At 47.3% G+C, this 18,891-nt stretch overlaps 1 non-coding gene across 1 annotated transcript; it reads right to left on the bottom strand.

The window, feature by feature from the left end:
- Nucleotides 1–14,655: 14,655 nt before the first annotated feature.
- On the bottom strand, nt 14,656–14,728 carry Trnat-ggu (transfer RNA threonine (anticodon GGU)). The gene has a single exon. It is a non-coding gene; the product is annotated as a tRNA-Thr (tRNA).
- Between the last annotated feature and the right edge of the window lie 4,163 nt (nt 14,729–18,891).

Below are 18,891 nucleotides of genomic sequence, written 5' to 3'. Positions count from 1 at the left end.
GGGAAAGAATTAAGGGCTGAGTTTTCAAAGCGACCCATGAATAAATTGGCATAATTAGGTGAGACCCGGGAGCCCATGGCAGTGCCATGAATTTGGACGAAGTGTTGATCGTTGAATACGAAGTTATTACAACTAAGAACTAGTTCTAAAAGGGGGATGATAGCGGGCATGGGAAGAATATCGGAAGGGTGAGAATTAAGGAAGTGTTCAACAGCAGAGAGACCTTCGTCATTGGGAATGTTAGTGTATAGCGAAACGACATCCATTGTTGCCAACAAAATGTCAGCATGGTGCGTTTATTCCTGAAATAATGGGTCTCCCGGGGTTATTGGGCTTATGAACTTTGATCAAAGGATAAAAATTACCTGGTGTGACGTTCTTAGGACGCAAGAATTCGGAAATATGGGATGGGATAAGTTTACTAGTGACGAATTCATCAATTTTCTTCTTAATAAGAAGACAAAAGGAAGGGGTTGGATTCTGATCGATAGCTCTGTAGAACGAGCGGTCACTCAACCGCCTGTCCGCTTCTGCGATGTAGTCGGATGTATTGAGACCACTATACCGCCAAAGTAGTCCGCTAGTCTGATGATAATGTCATTACGGGCTTTAAGATTTCGTAGCGCTACTTTCTCACAATTAGACGTGTCATCAGTTTGTACAATAGACTTCGAAAAATTAGTCTTGATGTCCTTGTGAACGGCCTTGATGTAATTATCAACGAGGGGGCTAGTTTAGAGGAGTCCGGCGTCAGCTAGAGGGGTTTCGGAAGGGCGCAGCATCTGAGCTAGGTTTATCGTGAAAGAAGGTTTTCAGGTGCATTCTCCTACCTAAATGGGTAGAAATCCAGCAAACCGGTAGAGACGTAGGAAGGGAGTTGCCTCAGGACAGAAGCCGCCGATATTTCGAACAGAGACTGTTATTCTTCTGGGCCCTGTTCTTCTTCTGGCCGCCCAGAAGAAGAACAGTCTCTGTTCGAAGTATCGGCGGCTTCTGTCCTGAGGCAACTCCCTTCCTATTCTCCTACCTAAGTTGTGCAGATCGTGCAAAATTTCAAATTCATCAACATTACGCTCCGTTGGTACAAAACTGAGACCTTTTGAGAGAACACTAAGTTCAGCCTGGTCGGGGGTCACATCAAAAAGATTAAAGACGCATTATTGACAGCGGTAGCCCACTTCGTAGAGCTCAAGGGGGAATGGAACTTAAAGGACGACGGAAGCGAAAATAGGCTGCAAAGCTATTTGCCTCATATTGCGATGTGTACCAAAACAATCCGGAATTCGACTTAGATTTGCGTATATTAGTTGAAATGCCGTCACAATCGCGATATAACATTCGGCCGTGGAGCACTCTGAGCCCCTGGTGAGCGTCGCCGCGCCGCCGTAGCAGACCACGGAAGTGACGCACGTTGGCTCTCCTGTTGGAGTTCCTGACTTTCATTTGGCGTTTCGGCGTACGTCTAATTCCCGCTACGGAGAAAGAACGGAGACGAAGAAGCATGTACGAATCCATCTCTCATAGGATATATCGCCTTCAGACTTTCACGAGATAACCGTATCGAAGATCTTCAGGCGTTATTCAGAATTCGCCGTGTTTGTGCCGGGCAGCCGCACATGGAGCGCGAGAGATATTTGACGTCACGCGCTCCTCAGATTTTCCCGCAATGCTTGGCGCGCTCCATGGGCGATCGTGTGGGTGGGCGGCCCAGCGCGTTCGTAATCGTCAAAAATATGCCCATCCGTACAGCGTACTTGCAAAATACTAGTGGCACCATAATTTTACGTAATATTTACACCTTGTTCGGTCCCTTTTTTGCAATGGACAAATTTCGCTTCCGTTGTCCTTTAAAAGACGGCGCGATGGACAGTGATAAACCTTTGGGAGTTATACGTTGAGATATACAATCTGCATAAAAGCTAAAATTGGACAGGGATCTAGCTTTCCTAGCCAAAAGTTTACGCGCTTTCAAGAAGGGCACTGAATGGCGTTCATTATTCTGTAAAAGTCATTGTGTCCGGTCAGACCTGCGTTGTCTAGACTGCTTACGTGTCGTCATAGGGAAGCGACGGCCAACTCCTCTCTGTGCCCCGGCTGGAGGAGAAGAGCGTACTTGAGCAGACGCACCACGCGAAGGAGAAAAAATCCTTGGTGAAGAACCCACGTTCACACAGTCAGACACCCCTGAAGTGACATCGGGGTGAAGTGGGGATCGCAGGTGGGCTCCGGCACTATGGTTAACACACTCCGCAGGAGATGAGCTGATTACGTTGCCAGCGGCTGGAGAAGAGGCTGGGGGACTGTTGATGGGTGAAGCTGGAGCTTGTGGAGGAGATTTCTTGGGCACAACGGTTGTAGGAACCAACGCAGGTTCGGAAACAGAAGGGGCTGGCTGGTCGTTGCACGGGCCAAGTGGAGAAAGAACGTCGGAATGGCGCGCAGTCGTGGCGTCGGTTGTAGAAGAAGATGGTCTCTCATCGACGGGGAATCTTCCAGACGCAGCTCAAAGGAGGAAGACGTCACAGCTGAGGGTGGGAGGTCTTGCAAGATGTGCGTGACGATGCAGTTACGGTAGTGGGAAGCCAAACATCTCGCGCCCCGAAGGTTCAATTGGTGTCCGTCCAGAGCCAGGAAATTCCCTGTGGAAATTCCCTGTGGTAGTACACGGTGCCAGACCTGTAAATTTATCGCGCCATCCACCGTTGCCCGTAGTACTTTGGGTGCTTCTGTTTGAAAATTCGTCATTCACTCCACTGTAATTCACCCAATATTTGTTACTTGATATTCTGCTGCAAGTGCAATTCACAATACACCGGTGAAACTTCCAACACAATGAGAAAAAGATTTTACGGCCACAAATTTGATATCCTAAATGCCCGCCAAACTCCTGTCGCCATTCATTTCAATCAACCTAATCACGATTTTGAAACTGATTTGAAAATTATATTGCTAGAATCTGGGTTCCGCACCGACATTAAACCTAAGAATGGAGAGTCATACTTAATTTCGCAAATCAAGTGTCTCACACCAAATGGTCTGAATCTTAGTTATATCCGCTCGTTATATCCGCTTACGTAAATTTAATATTTATATATCTATATTTATTTGTGCACAATTCTTGAATCTTCGCTTCAGTCATTGTCTGGCTCTCAGTTAGATAATCCATAACCTTCCCTTTTGTCCATTCTGGGCCACTCTGGGCCCAGCGGATCTTGCAGGAGAATACAGTTGCGGTTGACAAAGTGTTCAAGAAGCCGTTCAAGAGATCGGCTGGCAAGCCCGCAACTCCCAAGCCCCAAGCTCAAGGGAAGAATGCAACTACTTGCTTTCGTTGTGGTTCAGCGTACCACCTGGCCAACTCGCAGGAATGCAAAGCCAGGTACAAAGAATGTTTTAAGTGCAAGGACATTGGGCATTTCGGAGCCGTATGCCGAGGTGCAAAAAAGCAGCAACGCGGTGCCACTCGCGAAGTCGTAACTGAGGGCGCACATCACGAGGATTACCCGTCCAGGACAGAACCTGCAATACTATTGGGGGTGCAATCATCTGCGGCGAAGGCTATCCACATTACAGCAGAAGCCGGTGGAAAGGACGTCACGTTTTTAATAGACACGGGTTCGTCAGTTTCCACAATTTCGTCGGTTGTGTATCAGTCCACGTACGCCGAGAAGTTCACCCTGCAGCCTGCGTCAATCGAACTTCACGACTATTCGAGGAAAGAGATCCCAGTGCGAGGGTGCGTCATCCTACCTGTCAAGTACAAGACACATAGCGCGACCCTTCTCTTTTATGTCGTACATCATGGAACGACGCTAATGGGACTCGACGCTGTTGCTGCGTAAGGCTTACGGATTGACGGGGCACTCTTACAGTGCCTGGAGACAGCAGTTAGAACCGGTGCTAGCGAGCGAATAGCAAAGTGCGAGTTTGCGAACCTGTTTTCACCGGAGCAGGGCCTAGCCAAAGGCTACGAGCACAAAGACAAAGTACGGACAGACGTGCAGCCTACAACTACTAAGCTTCGAAGGATACCCCTACAGATACGTGACGATGTGTCTAAAGAACTAAAGAAACTGCTGGATATGGACGTCATTGAGTCTATTGATGCATCGCCGTGGGTATCGCCACTTGTCGTGGCCAAGAAAAAGGATGGTCGGATCAGGCTATGCGTAGATCTGCGGGCGCCAGATAAGTTGTCGTGCCAGATTGCTATACCCGTTGCCGAATATGGAAGAGCTGCTGAACAAGTTATCCGGTGCAAAGACATTTTCCAAGTTGGACTTAACAGCAGCATACCACCAGCTCTTACTGGCCGAAGAGAGCAGAGATCTCGCTGCGTTTATAACGCACGAAGGGCTATTCCGGTAATAGAGATTGTGCTTCGGGCTGGCCTCCGCGCCATCTGCATTTCAGAAGCTTTTGGCTAATGTGCTGAAAGGATGTACAGGGGCGTTACACTAGCTGGACGATATCATCGTATTTGGGAAGAATGAAGAAGAGCATGAACAGAATCTACGTTCAGTTTTGCAACGGATCTCTGATGCAGGGTTACGGTTAAATCACAAGTGCGTTTGTGGCATCAACGAGCTGTCTTTTATCGGTCACACAGTAAAGGACGGAAAAGTGTTTCCACTCGAGACCAACGTTAAAGCCATTTTAGAAGCTCCAGCACCATCAGATTTACGTACACTGAGGTCACTTCTGGGAATGAGTGCAGCCACTACGCCAAATTCGTAAAGAATTATGCAGATGTGGTGGAACCCCTGCGTGAACTGCCGCGAGGCGCAGACGCTTTCCACTGGAATCCACGAGCTCAAGCAAGTTTTGAGAAGGTCAAAAGACTCATCTTAACATGTTCAGCCCTCAGCATGTTCGAGCCAGCATTACCTGTTACCGTCACTACAGACGCCTCCGCTTATGGGCTTGGTGCTGTTTTGCGTCAGCGGGATGGCAGCATTTTCCGCACGGTATCATTCGCATCCCGGGCGTTAACTCCCCAGGAACGGAAATACTTAGCTGGAGAAAGAGAGGCCCTCGCATGCATTTGGGCAGTTGAACACTGGCATGTATACCTTTGGGGTCGTCCGCTCACATTAGAGACGGATCACCAAGCCCTTCAGACGTTGTTAAGCACTCAGGGCACCGGACACCGACCGCTACGAATATCACGATGGGTCTCACGGCTTCTGAGTTACAATTTCACTGTCGTCTACAAAAAAAAGAAAAGATAACGAAATTGCAGACACGTTGTCGCGACTTCCACTTCCATATCATGCACAGGAGCCCTTCGAAGACGACGTGGTGTGCATCGTCACAGAATGCATCTCAAAGGAGCAGCTCCAGCGTGAGAGACCAGCTCCGGTGGCGCAGCGGTAACGCGTGCGCTTGGAGACTGGGAGGTCCGCGGTTCGAATCCGCGGGCCGGCTGTGCCGTCTGGGGTTTTTCCTGGGTTTCCCTCAGATGTGTAATAGGCGTATGCCGGCACAGTTCCCCTGAAGTCGGCCCATGGACGCAGCTATCCTCCCCCCGAGCGGATTCCGCTCGGTCTTCCACTTCACCCTTTCCTCTCCTCCTCTCCACCACCTTTCCCTTCCCGAGAAACATGCCGCCTAATCAGGCAGGCAGACCTCTCGGTTCCTCCCAACGACACTCCTCCTCCTCCTCCTCCAGCGTGAGACAACTTCCGACTCAGTAACGCAGGACGTTCTGCGCTACATACGAACAGAATGACCTTCGAAAGCGGCTCTTCGAGACAACGCTGTGCCGTTCTTCAAGGTTCGCACGGAGCTGTCAGAGGTTGATGGACTGCTGCTGCGCGGGGATAGGATTGTTGTGCCACCTGCGTTAGTGTCAAGGGTAATTGGCATGGCGCATGAAGCGTGTGCGTACAAAGCAGCGCTTGGGTCAACTGTACTGGTGGCCTGCGATGGACAGCAACGTTGAAACTGCTATCCGGGGCTGCGACATATGCCAAACAGCGGACAAGTCCGCGAAGACGGCACCTGCTCCACTCACTCCTGTGAAACTTCCAGAGGGACCTTGGGAAAAGGTCAGCATGGACGTTGTTGGTCCTTTTGAAAAGGCCCCACAGAACAGCCGGTACATGATCACCTTGATAGACTACTATAGTCGGTGGCCCGAAGTGTGCTTTTCAAATACAGTCACAACTTCAACTGTTGTCGGGTTTGTGCGCCAAAAATTCAGCAGGGAAGGTCATCCCGTTGAAATTGTGACTGATAACGGCTGCCAATTCATTTCCCACGAGTTTCGTGCTTTTCTCCAACAACGAGGAATTCGCCACATACGCTCCTCAGCGCTGGTATTGTCGTCTTCTTCTGTCCGTGTTTTTGTGCGCTTTCTACCATGTCGTATGCTAACCAACTAGCCCAACGTTGTTTGTTATACGCTCCTCAGTCTACCATTCACAAGGAAATGGCACGATCGAGAGGTTCAACAAGGTACTAAAAAGTTTCGTCCAAGTGGCGCAGTTAGAGAATCGTCCAATCAAAGAGGCCGTACTGGAATATATCGGGGTGTATCGTGCTACACCTCACGCATCAACGGGACTATAGCTCCAGCTTTTCTGTTACATAGAAGAGACATACGAACACGACTAAATACCATCGGTTTTCCAACAGGAAAATTTTTGACCGAGCCAGCATCGGAAATGAATCGCCTCCGAGAAAGAATTGAGAAGAAGCAAGCCCGTCTTAAAGCTTACGTTGATGAAAAAAGAAGCGCAAAGCAACAACACTTCGAACCAGGCGACTTTGTGCGTGTCAAGCTTCCTGGACACATCTATAAAGGTCAACTCCAGTACTTCGAACGGAGGAAGATCATCGAAAAACGGAGCAACAATTCGTTCCTTCTAGACGATAACAGAATTTGGAACAGCAGCAAGCGTTCTAAGGTTCCGAAAGAAGCGTTGCCAAAACTACTGCGAAGGCCCATTTCCGGATCGGATGGAACACCAGTGGCTATGTACTGGAACGTACCTACGGATGAAACCCCTCATCAGACTTCTCCAGACCCCAGTTGGCCGGATGACAACGGATGTGGATCCGGGGCCGCCACAGCCCAGTCCAGGCGAGCTGACGACGAACGTGCTCAAAACTCTGCCATCACGAGCGGAACGAGTCGGCAAACGAAGACGGACAAGGTGGACGTTCCTCCTCAGGAAGTGCAGCTTATAGACGTAGCTCAAGAACGAGGAAGCGACCTCTACGTTTGGGTTTTTGTTGAATGGGTTTATCGTGTGTGTTAACGTTGGATTTGTCGCGAGGGGGAAATGTGGTGTCGCGCAGAGCCGATAGCGCGCGAGTGTAAGAAGCACCATGATGATGGCTATCAATAAAGGATTCTGGAATGGGATGTCTGGCCATAGCCTCCTATATACTGATCAGTATATAGGAGGCTATGGTCTGGCTGAGCGGACAAAACACGGTTCCACAGTATCCCATTACAGTGCAAAAAACGCGTTTTTAATGGAAAGCACTGGGACTAACCGTAGACTTGCTTATAGTCCCAGGATATCGTAATGAAGATCGATAGTCCCACATCCCATTACAGTGCAGAAACCCGCATATCTAATGAAAAGCATGGGTAATATCCGTACACCTGGGAATAGGCCCACTCCCACAATATCGTAATCCATATACAGAGTCCCACAGTATCACATTACAATGCAGAAACCCATGTTTTTAATAAAAGCATATGTAATATCTGTAGACATGGAAATAGTCCCACAATATCACAATCCAGATTGGCAGTGCCACAGTATCCCATTACAATGCAGAAACCCACGTTTTTTTGTGAAAACCAAGGGTAATACTCGTAGACATTGGAATAGTCCCACAACACCGTAATCCAGACTGACAGTCCCACAGTATCCCGTTATGGTGCAGAAACCCACAATATTAGTGAAAAGCATGTGCAAAATGCGTACACATGGGAATTGTTCCAAAATACACAAAAAAAGTAATGTAGCCCACACATAGTCACTTGGATTAAATTGCGTGAGAAACAGATTAAATTATGTGAAATGAGGACTAAAAATATTGAAAGGAAGATTAATTCCGGTGGCAAATGGATTAAATGTCATCTGTATAAGGATTAAAATGCACGACAAGAGGACTAATAACGGCGGAAAAAGCTGTAGTTGCCTCGATTACGGCAAGTACTTCTTTTTCCGTAGTGCATGCTGTAATTAAGCTCGGTATCGTTGAAGGTATACGAGTGGTACCCAATAACGGTGAGTTGTTGAGGTGTTGGTCTCGTGATGTCTCGCTGGTAGAGGACAGCACCCGTGCCGTACTGAGAGGCATCCGTGTGTAACTCAAAGGGTAAGCGGAAGTCTGGGAGGTCCAAAACAGGGATGGAGGAAATTCTGTTCAAGATGTCTTGGTAAGCACTTTCACACCCTCGTGTCCGAACGAATTGAGTTTCTTTCCGAAGTAGGGCTGTTAGACATTTTGTTCTCGCAGCATAACCTTGTATAAAGGCACGGAAGTGGCCTGCGAGTCCTGGAAATACCCTCAGTGGGTGGACATCGTGCGGAGTCTTCATATGTTTGATTTTGTCTACTGACTCCTCCTTTGTACACTCTAAAAAAAAAAAAAGGTATAATTTCCTACCCAGAGTTGCAGCGGGACGGTACTTCTACCATTTCATGCCAATTCACACGCGCCTTCTCCCCCGCGGGTATAACCGGCGGCGTCCCTTTCCCTTGCTCCTCTCTCTCACGTCTGCTCTAAGAGAAAATGGTAGAATTTCTTACCCAAGCTGGTAGAAGCTTCTACTCGGTAGTTTGTTTCTATTCTGCAGTTATACCCAAAAGGTAAAACTGGTTGGAGTAGAAATGTGGTTGCAATGGAGCTCTACCGAAATGGGTAGAAAATCATACCTTCTTTTCTTAGAGTGTATAGTTCTTGTCTTCCCGTTAATGCGCCGTCTTATAGGAAGACAACGGAAGACTGGAAACAAACGCTTTATTTCACGTTGATCTTGAGGTTTGCCTCGCGTAGCGCTTGTAGGACTATAGGTGAAGATGTTGACAGTGTTATTCCATGGACCTAGAGTAGATGAGGATGTCGTCGATGTAGACATGTACAAATTTTCCAATGAGCGGTTGGAGTACGGCTGTCATCATCTTTTGAAACCAAGCAGACGAGTTTTTCCAACCGAACGGAAGACGATTGTATTCATACAAGTCGAATGGGTGTGACAAACGGCGTGTACTTTTTTGTGTCCTCCGTGAATGGTAGTTGCCAAAATCACTTGCAGAGATCCATGCACGACAATACAGTGTTGCCACCAGTTTCGTTGATGATGTCATCGACATTGTGCATGGGAAATGGGTATATATCTTTCTGGCGATTGAGGATTCTGTAGTCGGTACACAGACGAAAGGAACCGTCAGCCTTGTGAGCGATTGTGATGGGCGAGGCAAATGGTGATGTTGATGGACGAACGATACCGGCGTCTAGCATAGATTGGAGCTCCTGTTTTAACGAGTTCTTTTTTTCCAAGAGACATGTATTGTAAGGCTTTCGTCTGATAGGTGTCGTGTCCCGACGAGTGAAAGGGCGGAAGTTGGGGAAGGAAATCCAGACAAGGAGATCAATTCCGGGTACAGCTTGGGCATGTCACTGGCCGTATGGATACAATGAGCGGTAACTTTGGCAGCGAAGTCTCAAGGCGGCCGTCGGCGACAGACACTGTATCGTCGCGGGTATCGTCCCAATAGATGTTGAGTTTCAGACGCCTCATGTCTGACCTGATAGTAGAACATCGTAATCTACTCCACTGATCACTAGGGCAGTGGTGGTTTTGATCGTTTCATTTGATACACTTACTGTGACTTGAGTCCACTGATCGAAAATTTGCGAGCTACCGTCAAACCCCTTGACTTGTATGGGCTTTCCCCTGCGGATGGCCGCTGGACTCAGAAGCCGTCTGTTCACTAAAGTAACTGACGATCCGCTGTGTACTAGTGCGCGTGTAGGCGAGTTGTTTAGAATGACATCAATGTAGATCAGTTTGTTAGATACGAGATAGACATAATAATAATAATAATAATTGGGTGTTTACGTCGCGAGACAACTGAGATCATGAGCGACGCCACAGCGGTCGGTCTGTGGATTGCTTTTGCCCACCTGAGGGTTCTTTAACGTGCGATGAAAGCTCATCACACGGCACCCCGTATTTAACGTCCCTCGCGGAAGACGGCGTGTCTAAGCAACTTGTACCATGCCACCAAGTTGCTGGCGTCCTCGGCCGGGTTCGAACCCGCGATCTCGGGATCAGAAGGCGAACACGCTACCGACTGAGCCACCGAGGGCGGTATACGAGATAGACAGTTTCAAATTCTTTCTGCGGGTGGAAACTGACACCCTCTTTTACTCGTTTTTTGTAGTTACATCGTCGACGTAGTCCTCCACTGTGGCTGATGTTCTCACGGATCTCGGTTTACCGTGTTGCGTTTGTGGTACGTGCAATGGAGAGGTGCGCCGGGGTGGAAAGCTGGCGGGGTTATAACGCGCCGGTTGGGCTCGTTGTTCGCCACGTTCGCATTCGCCGATATCCGGCAGCCACTGTAGGAGAGCGTCCGACTCTGTTGGTCCTTTAATCTTCACCATTTGCCGTATATGCGTAGGAAGACCGTGCATCAGCAATGCGACAACCGAAGAGTCGGGGAGACACGGCTCAGCAAGTTGTAGGAGGCGTAGCTTTTCGAAGTGGTAATCGATGAACGAGCCACCAACATACCTATACGTTATTGCGTCATCCCAGCGAGCAACCTTGTCCTCACAGAATGACAGAAGGAAGCTTTGTTTCCACGACTTCCACGGCGCCTGGCGGTGATTAAGTAGGCGTAAGTCGTACCATTTCCTGGCGGCACCAATATGAGGAACGGCCTTAAATTATTGTCAACTTTTGCGTTATCCGTGGACCACGAGTTGTGTTGGCAAGCACATTCATAGGAGGTCATCCATGACGCTGCGCTACCGCTATAGCGGCAGCGCAGAGTCATAAACTCAATCTCAAATAAAGTCAAAAACTATATCTCGGACTCGCCAGTGCCCAACTGAAAAAACAGTCGAGAAGGCAGCAAATAGTGGACATTGCACCTGATGTAGATAATGCACACCTATCTATCCACTTTATGCAATTGCGCCTTGTTGCTATACAAAAGATATCGCACTATATGTGACGACCATCAGAGAAATGTTCTGAGGCAAAGCTCGAATGTGTAAATCTGGCGTACAATATGCGTACCGCGGCCCCAGTCGTTTTAGAACGTTGTTGTCACAGTTTCCGTAAGGTCGGCCCAGGACGCATATTAACTTCCCTTTATCCCACTGTCACTCTGAAAACAGATTGCGGTGGTGGTCGTGATGCAAGTCAATCAATGCAAGGTCGGAACGGTCGGAGGATATGTCACGTGGGGCTCCGCTAACGGACTGCAACAGGTGAACCCCCCCCCCCCCTAGGAAGACGCGAAGGGCAACAACGTTACTGGATGAGAGCCAGGCGCTCCATCGGAGCCTAACATGACGTCACACTTCTCAAAAATAAAAATTATTTTTCTCTAGCTTACGTCACGCAGAGCCAAAGAGCCCCTAGCGTCACGTAGAGCCAAAAGATTTTACAGGAATGTAAAGTGAGACAAGAATATTTCAGTAACACATACTTTGGTAGGATTCCGAAGACACGAGATTTAGTCCGTGTTGGCACTTTAGCAGCTTATCTTGTGACTGTGCTTGGAGACTAGATTTCTGATGCACGACGGCGGTAAGATGGGAATTAAGCTGTAAGCTGTATAAGCAGTATATACAACGCTGCAGAAACAAAAAGATCACATCACCACCGTCCTGTGGATCCCAGGGCGCTGCGGTATCAGTGGAAATGAAAAGGGGGACCAGGCTGCTCGAACTCCTCACTATAACAGAACTGCTCCCAAAATCTACTTCACGCAATCTGGCGCAAGGTACTTGCTTGCCTTTCTACGCAATCGCCTCTGTAAGACTATATGTGGACAGGACCCGTGAAGAATCATTCGTTCCTCGCGCGAGTCGACCCCAACTGCACCTTCTCCCTCCCATCGAAGGTGCAAAGGCCGTTTGAGTCCGTCATCCATCGCGTGCGACTCAACGTCCGTTTCGCAGCAGCATTCCTTCGTAAGGTATGTATCATTGGACCGCTGAATTGTTAAGTTTCCGGAGGCGTGGAGAACACGGCGAACGTGCTGGTCACCTGCCTACGCTTTGACTTAAAGGGGCCGTAAACAGGTACAAAAGGTGCACATTTCTTTGTGTTATATTATTGGAACTTAGTCAGTGAAAACTCCTTGCAATTACTAACGCTCAAAAACAAAAGGCGCTTGCATACGGATGAAATATTCACTGCACTCTTTCGCATTTTAGCTCCGCCCCGCGCTCTAACTTTACGTCATTTTGACGTAGCGCTTTCCCCACCAATTACGATTGAGTGTTCCACGTATGATTTTATTTGAAATGCGGAATTGGACTAGATGAGCGTGAATCCTCTTCTATTCAAAATCTAAACAGTTACAGCCTCAAACTGAAGCACACTCTTGCTAAACTTGACGACCGACCTTTTCTTCTTCTGAAGGTTCTGGGGAGCTAGCTAAAGCAGCACCAACACCCTGCGCTTTGTGCCCTGGTGAACCACATCAAGGACATACGTGCTGAAGTAATCTTTTAAATCATTCAATGTTTTTTCGCACATAAAGCGTCATAGAACACCTCGTCGCACCAGTGCGACCTACGTTTCGATTTTTTTTTCTACTTCTAAACTAATCTGAAGTTGTATATTTGTGGGAGTCTTTCGAAACTGCTAAGAGCCGCTGACACTCCTGGAACCTGAAAGAAGCAACGAATCATCGGAATTCCGCTAAAAGAATGCTGTCGCATTGTGGCTGCTGAAAACAGTTTTGCTGCACAAAGAATTCAGAACGACGGCTGTACAACAAACTTTGCGTTACAAACGTAGCTACTTACAGCACAGCTGATTCCTAGTGAATCCTACCATACTTGAGAGAGATCAGTTTGGAAGATACAAGTTTCACGCATCCTGAAGTCAGCACGAGGGGTGCTGAAACGTTATCGGCCCGACAAGGAAGAACACTGGCCTGGAGTCATAACCCTATGTAAGAATTCGCCATATTCCCGTGGAAGCTCAACGCACTTAGCATATGGTTTCTGAAGCTTTTTTAACTGAAAAAAGAAATCCGACGTCTGCTCTTGGAAATGCTTCGACTGCTGCGAACACCTCTGGGTCCTTCCGTTTCAGTTTAAGCTTTTGTTCAGATCCGCGGGAAAAAAAAAAAAAAAACTACTCCGATGGGAGAAGATACGGCGAGTATGGCTGATGTTCAATCCATTCAAATCGCGAGTCCTTGAGAATCCCAATTTTCTTGCCTACTTTTTGAGCCACGGTGTATTGAACGAAAGAGCGAAGAAAGCTACAGTAGTATGGCTGCATTAACAGGTTGCATGGTGCAGTTCCTTTCTGCTGGAGGTTGTCACTCATGCAAACACCTCCCGTTTCCTTGAAAATAGCGGCCATGATGGGATTCATCCTTTGCGTTATTTTGCGACTTATCAGTATGCGATTTATGAGTAAAAGAAGCCGCGAATGACGCTTTCCTTCTCAATTTCCTTAAGAAGGCAGAGCCGACAATGCAGAGCGGGCTCCCATTGGTCTCCTCGGACGATTTGTCCAATCAGAGATCATTTCAGGAAACCAATAGCAGACCTCTCCGCAGAGTCGGACTTCATAAGAGGGAGAGAGGAAGTGTAACTCGGGGTTCCTTTCCCTCATAGGACACATAAGGACGCAAAAGACGAGTCCCGTTCCTTTGATATCGGTATCAGAGTAATGACATGTTTCATTCCACGAAGATAAAGGCTGAAGAGAAAGAAACTTTAGTGCCCTTTCGAGTGGTGCAGAACATCGAAGAGAAGCATTTAATACTGTCAGCATTAAGCATTAGCATTAAGAAAAGCCTTTGATACTGTCAATCACGCTATACTGTTGGATAAATTAAACTCGTACGGATTTAGGGGACACTTAAATAGCTTCTTCCGTAGCGACCTGTCAGGACGTAAACAGCTGGTAGCTATCGATGGGACATCATCTGCGTATTTGGACATAAATGTCGGTGTGCCGCAGGGCTCTGTGCTGGGGTCGGTACTATTCGCCTTATATATAAATGATCTACCAAATAGCCTTTACTTCTTACCTTTATGCAGACGACACATGCTTATTTATATCAAGTCCAACACTTAAGGATATCTCAGACACCATGCAAGGAGATTTGCGTGCACTAGAAAGGTGGTTGCTTCGTAATCAGCTAACTTTAAATACAAATAAAACCACATTTCTTATATTTCACTCCTTTAAAAGTCAGATAGACACCAGCAGCTTTCACGTGAAGTTGTGTGATAGTCTCATAACGCAGTCCAGTCAGGTTCGGTACCTGGGCATAATACTTGATAACACACTGTGTTGGAAGCCACATATAGAATCACTTAGAAGAAAATTGTCATTTACTCATCAAGTGTAGGCACATACGTATTTCCACTGCACGTAATGAAACAGTTGTAACGATGAAAGTCACTGAAAAGGTTAGCCAGCTGTAGGGATCGAACCCACATCTTCTGGATTACCGGTCCAGAGCTCTACCAATTGAGCTAAGCTAACACGCCTCTCCAGCGACTTTCGGGGTGCGTCATCTGAAGGGACGACAAACCAGCCGCTCACTCTCACTCACCCTCCTTTCACTCTTACATTTTTTGCTCAATACAGGTGCCTCAAACAGGTGTCTCTCTGGTGAAACAGTTGTACTTCTCTTTTATACAGAGTCACCTCACCTACTGTTTGGAAACATGGGGTAGTACATACCACACATATCTAAGGGTACTAATAACGTTACAGAAACGTGCGGTTAGGATTATAACAGGTACCAATAACCGTTTCCCGTCCAAGGTACTTTTCAATACCCTGCAGTTTCTTACTTTGGAGCAGTTAGTGGTTCAGCGATGGGCTCAAATAATGAATAACGTAATCAGAAACAACATTCCAATTGACGTTTCCAGCCTGCAGCAACCGCGTAGACCAACTAGGATGCAAACAGATAAAAAGCTTATCATTTCAAGTGCTAAAAATGTCTATGGTACCAGGACTCTTCAGCATTTGGGAGTGCGCATTTGGAACCAGTTGCCGTTAGAAGTAAGAAACACCCAGCTGTTCTCAAAATCATTACAGGACTTCATTCTGTCGGAGGATCGAATACATATATGGTAAATCCGTAATATGCCGATTACAACGAATGGTTGCTCTATTTTACAGTGACTGTATTTTGTGGCTATGTGCTGTACTTTACAGTGATTTTTCTAGACATTTCTTTCTTCCTTTTTTGCTGTCACTGTTGCCAATGTCATTGACGAACGTCTTTAGTGGACCCATCACTAGCCTCCGCTAAGGGACCACTCAGTTTTTGACTTTTTACCTTGAAGAAAAGACCAAATAAAATCAAATAAAAAAAAATAAAAATCGGGGACAGCGACCCCGCCGTGGGAAGCTGAGGGGAAGACCTGCTGCCATGAGGGGACGTACAGAACAGAGTTGTACACGTTAATCGAAAAAAATAATTGATTACAATTACTGTTACTACTGCGCGAAAAGTAATTCTTTATCGTTACAAATTACTTCGTCAAAAATGTAATACGTTACCGATTAGAAATGTAACGCGTTACTTTTCCCGTTACTTTTAAATTGTCTCGCCTCCTGTCCCAGATGAGGACAACCGTATAGGCGTTGAAACATCCGCTTCGTTTTGCTCCAGTAGGTCGCGGTTGTAAGGAATTATCGTATTACTGTGGTCTGCATGGAACACGTGAGGACTAGAGACGGCCGTCACAGTGACCTCTGCGTCATTGCTTCAGTCGAAGATCGGGCTTGCTGAAAAGTGTTGCCATTGTTGACAGAAGGTTAAAAGAGTAATCGATTACTCAGTAATTGATTACCGAAAATTGTAATCAGATTACTTGGAAAATTACTTGCTCACAAAATTAATTGATTACGTTAAAATTTACTGAAAAAAGTAATTGATTACTAGTAACGCAATTACTAGTAACGCGTTACGTACAACTCTGGTACAGAAGAACCCCAATCGGGGAGAGCACGAAAGCTGTAAGGCAAGAGGCAAGGTAACGGCATGCTAATCGGGGAAATCCCACGTGTGTTTGTTGCGATCACCCAGAAGCCAGTGGAATGGGGACAGTACCGCTATCTTTCTCCCTTTCCCAACATTCCTGTGTATCAAGTGTGGCAATCACGCTTTGCTTGCTATGGTCCGGCAATTGCGGAACTTTTTCAGTTCCAAAAAACCCTACACCTTTGTTGAGAGGGTCTAGAACGTCTGAACCTCGAAAAGTTTCGCTCTCGACAGACGAAGAGATATAAATTCATGCTGCGGAGACCACGTAGAAGGTCTAAGGGCGAGCCGGTAAAGCTGAGACGGTTATGGTAGTTTTCCCGTTGCAGTTACTTCATTATTTAGTATGCTTATCCTCGTGTTTTTTCTCTGACACAGCTACTGCCACGGTGCTCCTTCCCTCCCACTCCAAATTCCCTGCGGTAGAAACATAAGTAATTCTTCAATTCTTTCATAATATGCCATACGTTCTGGGTTCGTCTACCATGTCCGGGTCGCTCACTCGGTCCAAAATAGAGGCTTTTACGCCTCACACCGCTCAATCAGTCCCCAACACGCTCCGGCTGCTGTGAGCACTACACCCACCCTGTTGTTGTCTGCCAAAAAAAAAAAAAAAAAAAAAAAGAAAAAAAAAAGAAAGATGTTTTTTCCGTTCCGCTTAGTTCTCGTGGGCACCCACACGCCTAAGGGAGGATCCCTCAAACAATGAAAGGAATTATCGTTCATCAGAAATTACGATGACTGAAAGCCGCTTTGGCCTCAAACAAAAACATTATTTGCACTCAGTGATGACTGATCGTGCATCCTCCCAGAACCCTTCGCAATAGCTCGGACTCCAGCCTGCGTTTACAAGCCTTCTGGTGCTTTGTCTCCTTACCTCAATGTCGATCCTCACCCCGTTGCGAAGATATAACTTGTCGTTGGCGATCATGATTGTCACCCTGTGTCACGGTCTTGAAACAGTCTTCGTGCCACAGTCTTTGCACCTCCTGAAACTCACGGCGGTGTAACTCGGGGCTATGAAACTCAGGTCAATTTTATCCTTAGTGATGAGAATTCGACGGCTGTTCCAGTTAACGCAATAATGAAGAAAGAAACACGACATGGTGATTCTGACTATACTAACGATATGCTTAGCTCGTAATGCCCCCCAAACAATATCCCTTAATGACATACGCGTTCGTATGGGGCTAATTCCAGCGAATTTCGACCAAGCAAGGAACCTGACCATCTCCAACTTTTTTTGAAAAAAAAAAAAACATATATATTCTTCAGGGGACGGGAAATGATGAAAAATGCGCCTATATTTAAGCCCCAACCTTCAGCCATTTTCGAGGGAGAGGGGGAGAAAGAAACTGGTCGAAATGTGACCCAGTCGTTTCGGGCCACTTTGCGGGCTTTTCAATTGAGAACTATGTGGTTCTAAGAGCCACGATTTTTTTCACCTGCTCACTACTACATGGACAACACACTTGCTTCTTCTTACCCATTTGTAACTGAACTTTTTTTCGTAAAAAAAATGGCAAAGTCGCAAGGAAACGCGAAAAACTCTGTTTTTCGGAGCCTTCCTGTACTGACGCTGTTTATCGGAGAGTAATGAAACCTACATCATTCGTTTCGTCATTGCATGCCCCATCTGTTGATACATTTTCATTGTTCTAGCGTTAACCTGCTAGAAGCAGATTGTTATAATCCCACAGGCGGTGTCGAGATTTAGGTGTATTTCGGCCGGCGCTACCAAAAAAATGGCCATCACAAAGTTGCCGCAATTTTTTTATATGTTGCGCAGAAACCCTTTCCTAACACACAGAAAAAAATTGAGATTCGTATTTGATTGTCGGTGATGCTACGATTTTTCAAAGTGACAGTGTGCACGCGCGCATCGCGGCGCCCCCAGGCGGTACTCTCCCGTAGCTGGTCGGCGTTACGGCCGCAAAGTAGAGCCCTGCGCGGATGAGGTTTTTGGCATCCGCATCCGACCCGCATCCGCGCACACGTTATCCGCATCCGATCCGCATCCGCACCATACACAACAGTTTACACCCGCATCCGATCCGCTGAGCAAAACGCACCATCCGCATCCGATCCGCAAAAATCCGCACGTTTCGAAAGACGCGTAAAGACCGCCGGAAGCATGTTGGTATAATTTCGGATGCCTCCATGCTGTCACGGAAGGACTCAGTCATGACGACAAGCAAAGGTAAACCTTTCAACAAACGCGATATGGAGAGACTTCTGGAACGCGTGGAACGCTACCTCGTCGGCGCTCGCGCGGTTCGAGACGCCTGAATGCCTCCTCTCCCGTCTTGGCGCCGTGCATGGTCAAAGGTGAACCAGAGCATGCGCTCGCTGTCGGCTGTCGGCGCGCAATACAAATAAATTGCGGGTGGAAAAATGACAGCACGCGGTATATCCGCATCCGATCCGCTGCCTTCGTATCCGCATCCGACCTCGAGCCATCCGCATCCGATCCGCACACCGCAGAAAGTGCTAAATTTTCATCCGAATCCGCAAGTATATTGCGGATATCCGCTTCCATCCGCGGATGGTGCAGGGCTCTACCGCAAAGGGCGGACGCGATTCAGTGAAATCAAGTTAAAAACGCGGTTATGGCTCATATCCGAATCGCTGACACCATCGATGCATA

The sequence above is a fragment of the Ornithodoros turicata genome, chromosome 9, assembly GCF_037126465.1.
Source record: "Ornithodoros turicata isolate Travis chromosome 9, ASM3712646v1, whole genome shotgun sequence".
In the NCBI taxonomy this organism is placed as follows: domain Eukaryota; kingdom Metazoa; phylum Arthropoda; class Arachnida; order Ixodida; family Argasidae; genus Ornithodoros; species Ornithodoros turicata.
This window is presented reverse-complemented; position numbering and strand designations above follow the sequence as displayed.